This window comes from Agelaius tricolor, unplaced genomic scaffold (assembly GCF_023055355.1).
Source record: "Agelaius tricolor isolate 1412-34295 unplaced genomic scaffold, bAgeTri1.0.p SCAF_8, whole genome shotgun sequence".
In the NCBI taxonomy this organism is placed as follows: Eukaryota; Metazoa; Chordata; class Aves; order Passeriformes; family Icteridae; genus Agelaius; species Agelaius tricolor.
The window spans coordinates 31,767,481-31,781,760 of record NW_027269268.1 but is presented as its reverse complement, the minus strand read 5'-3'; the positions used below and the strand labels follow the sequence as shown (position 1 = coordinate 31,781,760).

At 42.0% G+C, this 14,280-nt stretch overlaps 1 protein-coding gene across 4 annotated transcripts in view; it reads right to left on the bottom strand.

Annotated features, from left to right (window-relative positions):
* The window catches only part of STOX2 (storkhead box 2), a 143,998-nt gene that overhangs the window by 87,431 nt on the left and 42,287 nt on the right, over positions 1-14,280 (bottom strand). The window contains exon 1 of one of the 4 annotated variants that reach the window (XM_071432175.1): positions 10,627-11,021. The exons of 1 other annotated variant lie outside the window; for it this stretch is intronic. The gene's annotated coding sequence lies outside the window, so the exon portion shown is untranslated. Of the gene's footprint in view, positions 1-7,657; positions 7,761-10,626; positions 11,022-14,280 lie in introns of those variants that run through there. 2 more of the 4 variants (XM_071432179.1, XM_071432182.1) reach the window with 2 other exon arrangements.

The following is a 14,280-nucleotide window of genomic DNA, read 5'->3' as shown; positions in this document are numbered from 1 at the left end:
TTATTCTACTACAAAGAAAGAACACTAAATTTCATACATTAATGCAAACACAACAAAAACTTCCATCCAGATCAGGAAAAAAACCTTTTTCCTAAATATGTGAAATCACTAACTATCATTTTCCTATTCACATCTGTACTTCAACATAAAAAGAAAAAAAATTTCCAAGTACTTGGGTTGTCATGTCACTGGGGTTTATTATAATCACACACAACTGTATCATCTATTAATTATAAAAAAGATACATATTACTTACAGCATTTCTGTAGCTTGGAATGCAAGTAACTGAAATAGCCCCCCAGTGCTCTTGGAGATACAACAGCAAGTTAGACAGAGGCACACAACATGGCACACTCTCTTTTTAAAAGCTGTTCAGTGATTTGCAGTGTCCTTAAGGATCATATTTTAAAATTTATTTTTAACAGAAGCCCAAAGTCCCACAACTGCAAAAGTAACCACTTGGCTCTTATTAGGCTTCAGAATGGGCAAAAAAACAAGGAGAAAATCAGTTCCCAGCAGATTCCAACTGTTTCCCCTAAAGGGACACACCCCAGCACACTGCTTGCTCTCCCAAGTGTCCCAGGGAACTCACCCAGCACCATGCTGGGAGCAGTGTTATAAAAAGTCCTCACATCTTCTAGTGCCAACCAAACATCTTAACATGAGATTAAAAACATGTTCCTCATGCATCTATTGTCTGTGGGCTACATATCAGCTTTCCCTAAACCAACAAGCACTGATAGAAGGACAAGGTAGCTTTTGACATACACAGATAAAAATTATCTCAATCTTTCATTTATCTTTAATGCAAAAGTACCTGTAAAATGCCTTTAAAAAAAATTAAAGGATTTAAATTTTTGCTCAACTTCACGATAAAACTGTTTTGTTCGACATAGGGAAGAAGGGCATAAGAAAATAAGGAACATGCTTTTAACACCGGAGTGACTTAAGGCAGGAAGAATGAAGACTGCTCACTGAGCTCATCACCACACAAAAACCTTTCACCTGTCAGAGGAAGCCCCACCAGCCCCAGGCTCAAGCTGCCATCAGGTGACATCTGAAAACGTTCTGCCCCACCTCAGCCCCCTTCCCAGGGGCAGATTGCATGTCTCTAGACCATCCCAGCAAGCCCATCATGGGCACTTTCCGCTCTGGGCTAGAAAGAAGGAAAAAGCAGAACATGAGATAATGATGCTGATATGAAATTGTATATGCAAATAAGCAAAAGGGCTAATTCCAAGCAAAGGGATTGTTTCTGATTCTCATAAGACACAGAAGTTGCCAAACTAAGAAAAATACAAAACTGTTACATGAAACACAAAAGGGTTACACAGATTGAGTATTTGCATGTGGACAGGACTGGCTTGTTTGGGATGATTAAAGCAATGCAGATCAAACCTCGAACATGTACTTCTGAGCACCCTCCAAGCCCAGGCAGGCCAGCCAGCCATGGAAAAGCCCAGCCAAGCAAAAAGATGGCAAAAATATGGCACCCACCACCCCTGAGCCCCCAGTGCCTGCCTGCTCCAAGCACCCACAGCATTATGGTACCCCTGGCATCTGCTCACCCTGCCCTGCACGGGCACTTGCTGGCAGCGGCAGGAAGGTGAGCGCTGCTCAGGCAGAGGAACAGCCCACAAACAGGCTGGGTCCCTGTTCCTCCAGTGCAAACCCCTGCAAGGGCTGCAGCTCCAGTAAGATGGGCTCCCCCCCTCGGTACCAACCCGTGCAGGGCAGGGGAGATCACACCACACAGAGTGAGAGGCTCCTTTAAAGGTGTCAGGCCATGTCTTTGACACCAGCCCTGCTCTGCTGGACTGAGATGCAGTGAGTGTGGGACGTGCAGCTGTAACTCCCTGCCAGGACCAGCTGCCTTTCTGCTAGAAGACAAAACTGGACCTACTACTGTGGCCACAGGATGCACTTTAATTTAGTCCAGAATTCTATGTTTTGGTCATTTAAATAGCAGGTGGCATTTGTAACCAGCTCAAATAGCATGATTGTCAGGATAAGACAATAAAGAAAGCAGCTATTCACCTTACTAATCGAACATTCTGCACATTGGAGATGTATTAGTGGACCAACTGAATACAGGAGAGTAGGGATGAAACATAAATAGCACAATTATTTGGTTCAAACCATTCTAGAAAGTTACTCGACAAAAAAGTACAAGAAGGTAGCATTTGCAAACATTTGGAGAAACACATTCTTAAGTGAGGCTTGAAAGCCATCTGAAATAAATACAGCAGAACTCTTCCAGAGGCAGGGGTTTATAAATATGATTTATAGTCTGATAGCAAAGCAATGAACATAGTCTGTCATGCACCTGAAATTGCTTTACATTTGTGATTCATTTGCACAAGGACTGCTTTCAACAGCCTGTTTTTTTAGATTTTAATCATAACTCCATTAAAATAGAAGAAACTCCCCAGCGATCCCCAGTACAATCTACTCCAATATTTAGTCTGCTAAAGAGGCCAGCAGTACACAGCCAGGGGAGAATAAGGTGGCACTTACACCTTCTCGTAAGAGTCTCTGTCTCGCTCCATTTTCAGCTCAGAGGATTTGCTGTGCCTGCTCTGGTTCCTCTATTGAGTAGTCTCTGTGAGGCTTCTCTGCCAAAGGATTGCCCAAACTTTCCATTGGCCTGTGTAAACTTTCTGCACTCACAGCATCATCTGAAGTCCTGTAGGTCCTGCCTCTGGCATGAAGAATTGCCTCCTTTTGCTTTTAAATCCATCTCCCTCTAGTTTTATTTCCCCTCAAATTATTTTAACTGAAGAAGCAGTTCACCTCATCTCTTACCATCAAGAATGGTTTCATCCCTGACATGTTTTATGTAAATGCAATGAACTATTGCTTTATTTCAATTTAATTTTTAACCAGGCAAATTGAATGTACTCAAAAGATGGTAGTGATATAAACTACTTTCTAGTGTAGGGCTATGAAACTTGTAATGAACCATCACACACATTTTTTATATCATACAGCTTCCAGAAAAGTTTAGATTATTTTGATATTGAGAGAAGTGATTATGTCATTGTGCAAAATATCATTGCTGTTGAAATCATCAAAATACTTCTGTCTCCAGTCTTGTGGTGGCTGGCAAATTCTTCAGACTTCAGCCCTGATTTTCTGCGAGTTCATCTACATCATCATTGTAAGATGAGAAATCTGTCTAGATCTTCCCCAGTTTCCCCATGGTTGTGCCTGGAAACTTATGAGGAATCATAATGACAGTGATGACTGCAAATCAACTCAGAAAATTAGTTGACATAAAATTTGATATTTTTTTTTCAAAACGTAAACCTGGTGACAGACTGTCCTTGGATGGGCTGTCTCTCTAAATTTTATGAAGACAAAATGTAATAAATGTGACAAAGACACACAAAAAAGTAGTAGTCAGTAATTGAGACCTATGAGAAGTACTCTTAAGGCAGCAATCTGGGTAATGAAGGAAAAAAAATGCAGAATTTTCCTGTACTTTAAAAGCTAAGCACCACTTAGTGCCCTCTGCTGCATACAGAGGTAATATGCAAAGCATCACTGAACAATGACATCATCTGGTATTAACACGATATGTTGCATCTATGACAAATATTTATTTCCTTAATTGCCCTTGTTTTCTAAAAATACTAATAAATTATGCAAATATCTTCAGTACCAGCTTAAAGCAGGTGCTTTTTACATCCTCTCTTCCCATGTAGTATCCCATGCTCTGCCTGCAAGCAAGCTGTCACCTCATCTCCCACATCTTACATAGTGGGAAATGCATGCTGAGCAAGTCGAGGTGCTGGGTGAGGGGAGTGTACAGCACCCTCAGTGTGAGATTTAATCATGAGATGCTCATGACAGCTGAGCAGCTCAGTGGAATGTGGTCCACACACCGCCCCTGCCACTCCCACGGAACTCAGGGGAGTGGGAAGTGCCCCTCTCTCCCTGCTCTCAGCTAAAAGAAACAAAACAAAGACAAACAAACATAGGGGAAGGTCAAGCCTCCAGTGCAATTTTCAACTTCCAAATAAATGTGCATTAAGAGTCTATAAAAGGTCCTTCATGCACAACATGAAAGAGGTAAATGCAGACCAGAGCAACCGCGACCCTGAAGAGGATTAATTGTCAGACAGAACCGAGGAGGTCTCCTAATGTGGAACACAAATATTTAATCTGATTCTGAAATCTTATCTCCCACCTTTGAGAAGATTAATGGAAATTCTTTTGCAGCAGACTACTATTTCTATTATTTCTGATCCATTTCATGAACTAAGCATATTTTCCAGAAGCAAAGTTTGTGCATTTTAAATAGTTTATTAGCATTCTATTCAAAACTAAATCAACAGTTGATCATGATTAAAACCTGTTCAAGGAAGTGGGGACATAAAAAAATGTCATTTGCATGCATTCAAATTGCATTAAACAGGCATGCCACACATGTGCACAGACACAAAAATGTAAGATGTGAAAACATAAGGTATCTAATTTTGCAGGAGGTATGAAGCATTCAAGATCTCCACACTGTACTTGAACAAAAACTGGCACAAAGATGTTATGGCAGTAAAGTTGTTCTAAAAAACCTTTTTCCAAACTGATAATCCTTGTTCTAGCCTGGTTAAGGGAGATTTCATAGAAGGAAGAAGAATTAATTAATACATCCTTTTTCTATCTTGAATTCAGCCTGTTCTGGTTTAAACTGAGCTAACCTGCATTTCATTGCTAAGTAAGGCTTTACCTGGGAGTTGTCAGCAATGAAACCAACCCAGCAGCATACAAACCTACACTCCTCCTTTTTTCTCAGTAGTCAATTAATAGTGAAGCTACCAGACATCAGCTGAACATTCTCTACACTATTAACCCCAGGGCTTTTACTTGAGATGCCAAATAATTCAAATAACTTCACATTTGTCCTGAGCAAAGAGTATGCATGCAGTTTCAGCACCTCACATGACTCAATTTGAGCCTTTAATCTAGAGAGGACCTTGATCCAAGGGCAACTCAAATCAGTCCTCAAGTAGAACACTGTGTGGGCTTCTGCTTGCTACCTGAAAAGGTAATGTAATGCTCCACTTGTACGCATGAATGCCTGCATCTTTCCTGTAGTCAAGGAAACATTTTTATTATGCTTTCATTTTTAAAAAGTCCAAAGGACATTGTTCTTCTAAAGCCTCTTGATAGTTCTTTATATTATCTAGAGCAGAAGTACTTCTCTTTCACACTGAACAGTACAGAATGACAAAGACATGGGCACAATGCCTCCTGAACCCATGGGCAACCCCCCTCCACACACACACACACACCAAAATCATCCTCTTCAGCAGGGTTTAATGAGTGCTTCACAACCATTATTTTTGCACATAATAACCACAGTCACGAAGCAAGTCTCCCCTACAGCAAAAAGAAAGTATTTAATAAGGATCCTTGCATAATTTCAGGTAAAGCATGTTAGTTTCCAGTTCTCCCTGTACCTTCTTATGAAAATATCCAGTCAGTGAGAAGATGTATGAGTCCCTGAGGTGATGCAATAATGCCACAAGTGCATTGCCTTGTGGACGAGGACACCCTTCCCAGCACAATAGCCCAGATTCAAGCATCCCTCACTTGAATCCCCAGGTATTTTCCCTCATATACCTGTGTAGCTGGTATGAAACAGATGCCCTGGAGAAAAACACAGTATGTGGTCATGTATTTTGTCATGCTCTCAGCTGTAAAATGGCAACTGTAACATATCCCTCCCTGAAGGACTTTGGTGATCACAGAAAAATGTCACATACATTCTGGTACAAAGATAGCACAGTCCATATACATACTCCAAAAGAGGTTTTGTCCATCATAACCTGCAGGCAGGAGAGCACCAGAACTTTAGGTTGTACCAGAAATTAAATACCTGCCATTTCTTAAGCTGAAAGCAGTTGTCCTCAGAGATTTTAACTTTAGGTTTCAGCACATAAATGTCCAAAGTATCTTAAGAAAAACAGAAAGACTGTTAATTACTTGCACATCCTGCACTACATGCATACAACCCTAAACATCTGCTTTGTTACATTGTGGAAAGCCATTATCCCAGAACATACTGCCCTGATGGGCCTCATGTTGCTTCTACCATTTTTGCCCCCAAGAGTGCTTTGTGCCAAGTTTACAGACTTTAAAGTTATTCTTTCTTCTTTCCTGATCTTAACCCAAACCACTAATTTTCTGTGCAACATACCCAGTAATCTATATGCAAAATACCTATTGGCACCAGCAACCACTACATGACATAAAACTTCAATTAAATAAAAAAAAAATTCAGATTAGACAGATTATATTGGATGTTACCCATGGAACTTGATCCTGAACTTCAGCACACGTGTTCTCATCTTGAGCAACATGAGATGATGGGGAAAGGCTGTGGTTACTTTGTGAGGACCAGGAGCAAGAGAGAGCTGCCTCCCCAGCACTGAAGGCCTGCAGGGTGCTCCTGGGCAGCTCCCAGCTGGAACTGATGGCTTTGTCAACCCTTCAGCAAAGTACCTGAGGTATGCACTGCCTGCTGGGAAGTTCTCCTTAGTCTTGCAATTTCTTAGGCAATCCCAGAACCTTTCTGGCTGCTGCTACTTTAAAGGCTGTGTGGTCAGACAGAGCACATAGTTTCCAACACAACTAAAGTTTCTCAAGGAATGTAGGCCACAGTGAGAAAATTTTCCTTTTCTAGCTCTGTCTTAGTAAAAGCAGAAGTTCCCAAGTCAAAGAAAAGATACTCCCTTAAGCCAAAGGCAAGTTATATGCTGCTGCAAATAAAACCAGTTTTAGAGTTCCTTTCTCTCATCTCCTGCTTCCCCTAAAAAAGGAAAAGCCCCACATGCTCATAATGCAGTGCATCTGGTGGCCTAAATATGGGTGTTACCAGATTCCCCACTGACATAAAGAGGTCAGAATTTGAGAAGCTGAGAAAATGACTTAAGCTTCCACATGAAAACTTGACCTGGAACAATTAACCTGAGAACAACACTAGAACAATGTCCCAGAAAGCTCATTTCCAAGACAAGTTTCTGCTGGGAAAACTTTAGTACTTCAGGACTGCTGAGAGTAAGTTCTCACATTTACACCTGACACAATGAATTCATCTGGACATGCAATACTCTTAGAGCCCATGTGAATAAACAACTACCTTTTGCTACATCATTTCCTAACCTCCTTACAAAAATTCTAGGTGTAACATGCCACCATATCTAGTACTTTTGGCATCTGCCTACAGTATAAAGGAAAATTTTTTTATGCAGTTGAAAAACCATCAAGCTCCTTTGAGAAACGTCCTTGTCTTCCAGGATGCTTCTCAGCCTGAAATCTAATTACCAAGGACCACTCCTGATCACCTTTACCAGTTTTGATACACTTAAAAAATGTTATCCTCAACTATAGTCAGCATTTTTAACTTTTTTTCCTCAAATGTGAGAAGCAAAATAAAATACTGTGTTCTGTCTTTAAATAAAATTGCCTACACAGCTACTTTTGATCCACAAGTGCTTGTTCTCCCTCCCAATTTTCTCTGCCAACCACCCCCCACAAGACACACTCAGATTATTTGATTGGGGTTTTTTTATTAGCCATCTGCTGTGCAGATGAACACATGAAAAAATTACAAATCCAAGAAAGAGAGGCAGATAAATGGGCTTTCACTAACCTTTTGCCAGGGTGGGGAGGCTGAAAGGACCTGTGAAGGCCAAGCCAAAGGGAACTAAAGCAGGCAGCAGGTTTGCTCCAGTTGGTAGGTGAGCAAGTGAACAAGCAGGAAGAGCGGGTGGCTTGGGAGGGAAGGAGGAGCACACCAGGGCAGATGAGTCATTAGCTACTAAATTAGAGAATAAGCAGCTTGGAGTTGCAAATAACTGTATGCAGTCTGGGAAGTGGAGAGGAAGAGACATTTTCTGTCAAACTGCCCCAGACTGACAAACATCTGCATTTTTCACTCTGTAGGGAGTCTGCCCCTGCCTCCTCTGCCAGCCTTCCCTGTGTGCCAGCAGAAGGCTTCTCCCCAGCAGCTGCAGACCCTGACTTTCATTGGGAACAGCAGCTTGGTTTGCAGGAAAGCACAGAGAGCTGGCATGTGGTACACACACCTGGGAAGGAGCGCTGGAGAGCCGCAATCGCTCCTGGGCGTCCCTCATTCCTGCAAACCTTCCATTGTGGGAGGTGCTCTCTGCACCACTAACAAGTCTTTTTATGGTCAAGGTAGTTGCAATGTTGCCAAAATGCTGAGATTGCTGAAGCTGCTTTGATGGCCTAAGAAGGTCTGCAAAAGCCTGAAGCAAGGGAGACGTGATTAGTCTCCACAATAAAATTTTCAAATACTCTGGTGAGGAAAAGTCAACGAATAAAAAGCAAACCTCAACCTCTGACCCACACCTTTGCTACCTAATTTTCTGTTAGAACATACCTCTGCTGACTGTAAAACCTAAAACTTGTAATTATGAAGCTGAATACATTTTTAATATGGTTGGATGGTTACGGGTGAAGTAACTTTTAAAAGCAAAAGGACTAGAGACCTTTCACAACCAGAATCTCAGATGTCATTTGAAAAGCAAGAGGATTCAGATTCAAACCCAACAGTTTCAAACCTGATCAAGACTGTGCTGAAGCCAAAACACCACAGACCTTAATTTTCCAGACCATACTAATATAGGAGAAGAGATTGGGGGTTTTTCAGTGGGGTCAACAAACTCTTCATTGTACTCAAAACATTTCTGGTCTAATATAACCAAAAATCTGTGAGAATAATCAGATATTATTTATATAGAATTATATTTTAATTTATTTTGTATTATATTTTATTTATAGGTGATATATATATTTTTTACAAAATCTTGCAGGGTGTGCTCACAAGATTTCAATGTCATTGCTGCAGATTAATCAGGGTCTAACCCTCAGCCTACATGAAAATAACACCTCCTCACACCCCCTCTGAATAAAATTATTAGTCTTAAAGCACCCCATCCTATTTTGACTGCTTTTTTGTTCACATTTCCACTCACAAAATAATTCCTAATCCCTCTTTTTGAGTAGGCTGTTTCTGCTTTGTTTTCTGTAATCATCCTCACAAGGTATGACAGGGGAACAGGTCACAGCATCACCGAGCCCCGCTGCCCTCTCCAGCAGCACCCTCTGCCCTGCCTTGCTCCAGGTCCTTGTTTAGTGGTGAGCATTAAGCTTTCATGTTAGTGACTAACTTACACTTCTGAGAGTCTGTGGTGCCTTGCCCAGGTTTAGCAAATAATTATGCTTCTAGTGTGTCTGCTTTAGTTGATGGTAAGACCTGAGTTCTTTTCTCCTGCTAGCAGAAACGCTAATACCTATTAAAGTAAAATGCATATTTTCCATTATGATTTCTAGCTTTGCAGTCTTCTACTAGCTAGTTCCACATATTTCTGTTTCTTGGGCTCTTTGTAGCTGATATTTCTCTTTAGACACCTACAGCTATATAGCACAGGAACACCAAATTTATTTCTATACCCACCTCAGATCACTTTTTGATGACAGATATGTTACAAACAGTCTGGCACACATTCAGTCTACAGCACATCTATTCTGTGAATATCAAGGGAGACTTTGCTTTCCAGTCCAGTCAAACCAACATATTTAAATGGTTAAAGGGAAGGAGGAAAAGAAAAAAAAGGAATACTTCTATAACATAATTGCATACTTATAAATAGCATGCTTTCCATGTGTGTCAGATATCAAATAGCTTAATGACAACTGATAACTGGCTGATTTCTGCAATCTGCCATCAGCTGCTATTTTCAAGAGAACATGAGCTATTCCTAATACCGAGTTCAACTCCACTTAGTTGTGTAGGAAGCTAACATTTTTCAACCAGATGGCAGGTATATGCTATTTTAACCAAAACCCTGTTTTAAGAACAGTGGTTGGTACAATGACAGTGCTTGACAAGCCAAGAGGAATTAAAAAAAAAAAAAAAGTAGATAACTACATAATACCATTTAATATTGGCCTTTAAAAAAATATAACATACTTATGAACAGCAACAGATGGGCCAGGCAATTAGGCTGCATGACCTCATTTGCTGGGAAAAACAAAGTGTTTTGTTTAGTTTTTTTTTAATTAAAACTTCAGCTTTTATTCTCAAAATATACTTTGTAGAACTAGGATGTGATTTTCCTTGTGTGTGTATCAAGCCAAAAAGCCTCTTCTCCCTGAGTCAAGCAGGGATGAGCTGTTTGGCTGCATTATGGTGTGATTAATCCATGCAACTGGTTTAACACCCAACAGAGGAAAAAAGCCATCTCTAGAATACAGGGTTTGATATGATACAAATAACTTGTTGTTAAACATCTCTATCATTAGAGCAATGTGTACTAATTAGGAAATAAATAATTTACACTGGCATTTCTACGGTAGCAGAAGACATTATCCTGTTCTTTTTCACTGATGTCTCCTAAATAGCAACAGAAACAGTAGCTGTGAAATCCACTTTACATCTCACAGAAGCGAAGTATTTTTCTGAAGTGCCATAGCCTGAACATATTTTTTTTTCCTGCACCCCAGTAACAAACATCAGTGCCTTTTGGGATCTGACCCACTGCAGTCTGATTTTGCTGCCCATAACATAGACATGGTTTCCCCCTCGGTACTTACATTATGTCTGGAATCCTCTCTTCAAGCACAAATGGAGAATCAAGGGGTGAAGTAGAGTCTGGGTGCCTGAGCAGCACACTAAAGCACCCCAGGTGATCACTGTGGCTTCTCCTCTCTGCTGTGTCAGAGATTTCCCTCGTATTCAAAGCTCATTTCAGTGGGGAAGATCCGATATCCTACCAGTCAAGCACACTGAGCCTTCAGATCCTTTAAAGCCCTACCAAAGCATTTAGCAGTAGATGTCTCTAGATTTACTGTTGGCTTTTTTTGGATATACGCCTATGCAAGAAGGAAGCAAACTCTCTTTATATTTCACACCCATTTGCACTACTTTTTTCAGGGTGTTGCTGAAAGAAAAAATTCCCAAGCTAGCTCAGCTCCAAATGGCCAACTACACAACCATTTATTTTCCTTTGGTTATCCTGACTGAGTTATTTTCCCACACGTTCCTGATGTGGTGGATGACTTGTCTGAGCAAGCAAGATAATGCTTTAGGCAGCAGAATAGAAAATGCAAAATTGCAATGAGTCCTACAGGCACCTCCTGGGTTGCCTCCTGCCAGTGAGGCTTGGTCTTCTACCCCCAGCTGAAGCTGCAGGAGGTGCCCATCTATCTGAAGGCTTACACTGGGGATCTCGGGCCCTGAGTGAGGTGCTGCAATAGCCTCATGTCCCAGCCCTGTGTCTGAACACAAATAGAGAATTATTTCCTCCAGCAGTGGACACCAAGGCTCAGCCCTGCTATTAACTGCAGTGACAGCTACCAGGTTGCCAATCCAGGGCAGACTATTTCAGCCAGGACAGATGGATCACTTTCTGGGGAGAAAGGAGGACAGCCCAGGACCACCACCATTCCTACTGCATATGTGGCTGTGGCAAAAGGTCAAGGAAAACCAGGGACAGAAGGGTTGGACTGGTTTTCTCCCCCTGGATTGGCAGGATGGCTTTGCTTGCCCCATATCTCCCCCTAAAAAAGGACAAAGCAGGTCCTCATCCCTTGCACCCACCCCTTCATGGCAGGGAGCACCATGTAGAAGTGTCCTAGACTTGTGGGATCATTACTTACACTGCCTCCTAAACAGAGAATCTCAGAATATCTTCTACAGAGAGAACAGTGCCATGTATTTACCTCTGACCACTCTAAGTGCCACGTGGTAACAAACATCAAAATATCAAGAGTTTCCTGGAACTGGCTGCCCAGCAGGGATGTGCTATCCACATCTCTGGAGGAGACTTCCCAGTCTCATCTGACTGGATCAAGCCTTGAACAACCTTGTCTGATCTCACAGCTGGCACTGCTCTGACAAGGAGCTTCTGGAATCCTCTTCTGTTTGACTGCACTCAAACAAATGCATTGCTGACCACTGACTCTTCAGCCAGCAAGTCCTCACAAGCTCAGCACCCTCACAAGGATTTTGGAGCAAATTAACTACAAAAGCACAGCAAGGTACCCTCCTCCAGCCAGGAAGGTCTCCAGACTAGGGTTCTCCTAATGACTAATAGCTCACAGTGAAGAGCTTCTAACACATACAGGGCTGGGAGTCAAAAAGTGCAGAAATAAACAACGTCTCAGTTATAATGAAGGATTTTCTAGATCTTTCCATAAGCTTTTACTTCTACTACTTTGTCCGTAAGCTTTTAGTGTAGAGTTTACTTTTTTTCTTTTTATTTTTGCACTGATAGAAAAATCTATATGGAACTATCAAGAATAAAAATATCACTTTTTAATATTTAGAATAAGTGAAAATTTGTTGTCACTTAAAATCTTTACTGGAATTGGGAGTGAATTTTACACATGGCAACAATGAAACAATGCTGAGAAGGAACACCCTGACACCTCTTTTCACAGGCTCTTCACTTGAAATTGCAATTACAGTGATCTAAGTAGAAAACAATTCTGACATTTAAAAAAAGCTGTAATAAAAGAAAACACTGTTTTAAGTTTGCAGGGAGATCTTGAATCGCAGGTGTGCCTGATCCATGGAGTACACCCCAGCTGCTGGCAGGATGGGTCTGTCAGCTGCACCTCACCACCCTCCCCCAGTCACTGCCTCAGACCGGGCTCAGGAGCTTGGCTGAGACACCAGGATCACATCCCCACTGTCCAGCAGTGCAGAGTCCCCACTGCTCATCATGACATCCCCGCTGGGTCATGGGGACCCACAGGGTCACATCCCCACTGCTCAGCAGGGCAGAGTCCCCACTGCTCATCATGACACCCCCACTGGATCATGGGGACCCACAGGGTCACATCCCCACTGCTCAGCAGGGCAGAGTGGCATGACAACTTCTCCCAGACAGGAGCATGGTTAGGGGCAATTGCAAGGCAGTTGCAATCTATTCTTGCTGCAAAGACATCCCAAGAGCTTCAGCATCTCACAATGCCAATCAGTCTGGCTCCCTTCCATCTGACTCATGCCCACGTACCAACACAGCTGGCACATGGCTCTGCAGCAAGGGAAGCCACGTTTTTCCCCTGAGGGGAAGCTTGATTCATGCCAAAAGGTATTCCAGCCTGGATCTCAGGAGCAGTATCCACCTGTGCTCCCTAACACCAAGGCTTTTTAGCTCATTCCCTGTGCTCAGCCCAAGAGCCCCAGCAGTTTGGGGTCACCACACCTGAGCAGCAGAGGTCCCACGAGGGGCAGAAGGGTTCATGGATGGAGTGATGTACTTCAGACATTCAGAGTACCCACATCCCATTTAAAGTTTCACAGCAGGAGAGGAAAGGGAAAAAGAGAAGAAGAAAAAACAAAATTAAAAAGATACAATAGATGTGTTCACAGAACCCTGAAACACAGACAGACAGCAGCCCTGTTATCATTTCTGCAGCTGGTATAAAGACAGCACGTTTTCACGCTGCAGTCACATTTCCAGTTTCTTCTCAGACCTACCTGGAGGGACTGAATAATTTGCATCTCTCTTTTTCCCATATTATTTGCACATTCCACATATTATTTGCATTTATCGTGAAAGGGTGGAGAATAATAGTGCATACTGCAAGAAATAAATACATTTAAAAAACAAATCAGTCAGTGCTGCCAGTCAGACAGATGCAAAAGTTGACAAAATACAGCCTTTCATTATTTTTTCATTCCAACCAATGCACAAAATACATGAAATATAAAAGAGTGCCTCACATAGATTTTTTCCAGCTGAATGGAGCTTTGACAGTAAAGAACACTGCATTTTTCACATAATAAAATGTGATTTTCCATCAATTTTACCAGTAATGAAAATGTAACGTACAGCACAATCACTTGAAAGCCAAGAAGTTGAAGCCAAGGGTGAGGTTAGAAGTTGCAAAACTGGGAGCCTCAAGGGAAGAGAAGTGGTGGATAGACAAGAACTGGTTCTCTGCCATTCACTGAGTTTTCTATAAATGTCACCCCTACCCCCCAAAAGGGCTCCCCTCCTCCTGTTCCTGGTGCTCAGTGGGAGGGGCAGCCAGAGCAAAACCATCCATCTGGTTCCCATCACAGGAAGGAGTGCCTAGGCTAGCTCCTGCCAAAGCCTGTCATTAGCAATCAGCACCAGAGGGAACATGAGAAAACACAGCACAGCTAAGACAACAAACCTAATACTTTTAATACACTAATCAAAACAGCAGTATTCAACTTTGCTCTTTATAGAAATATCACAGGAGTCAGATGGG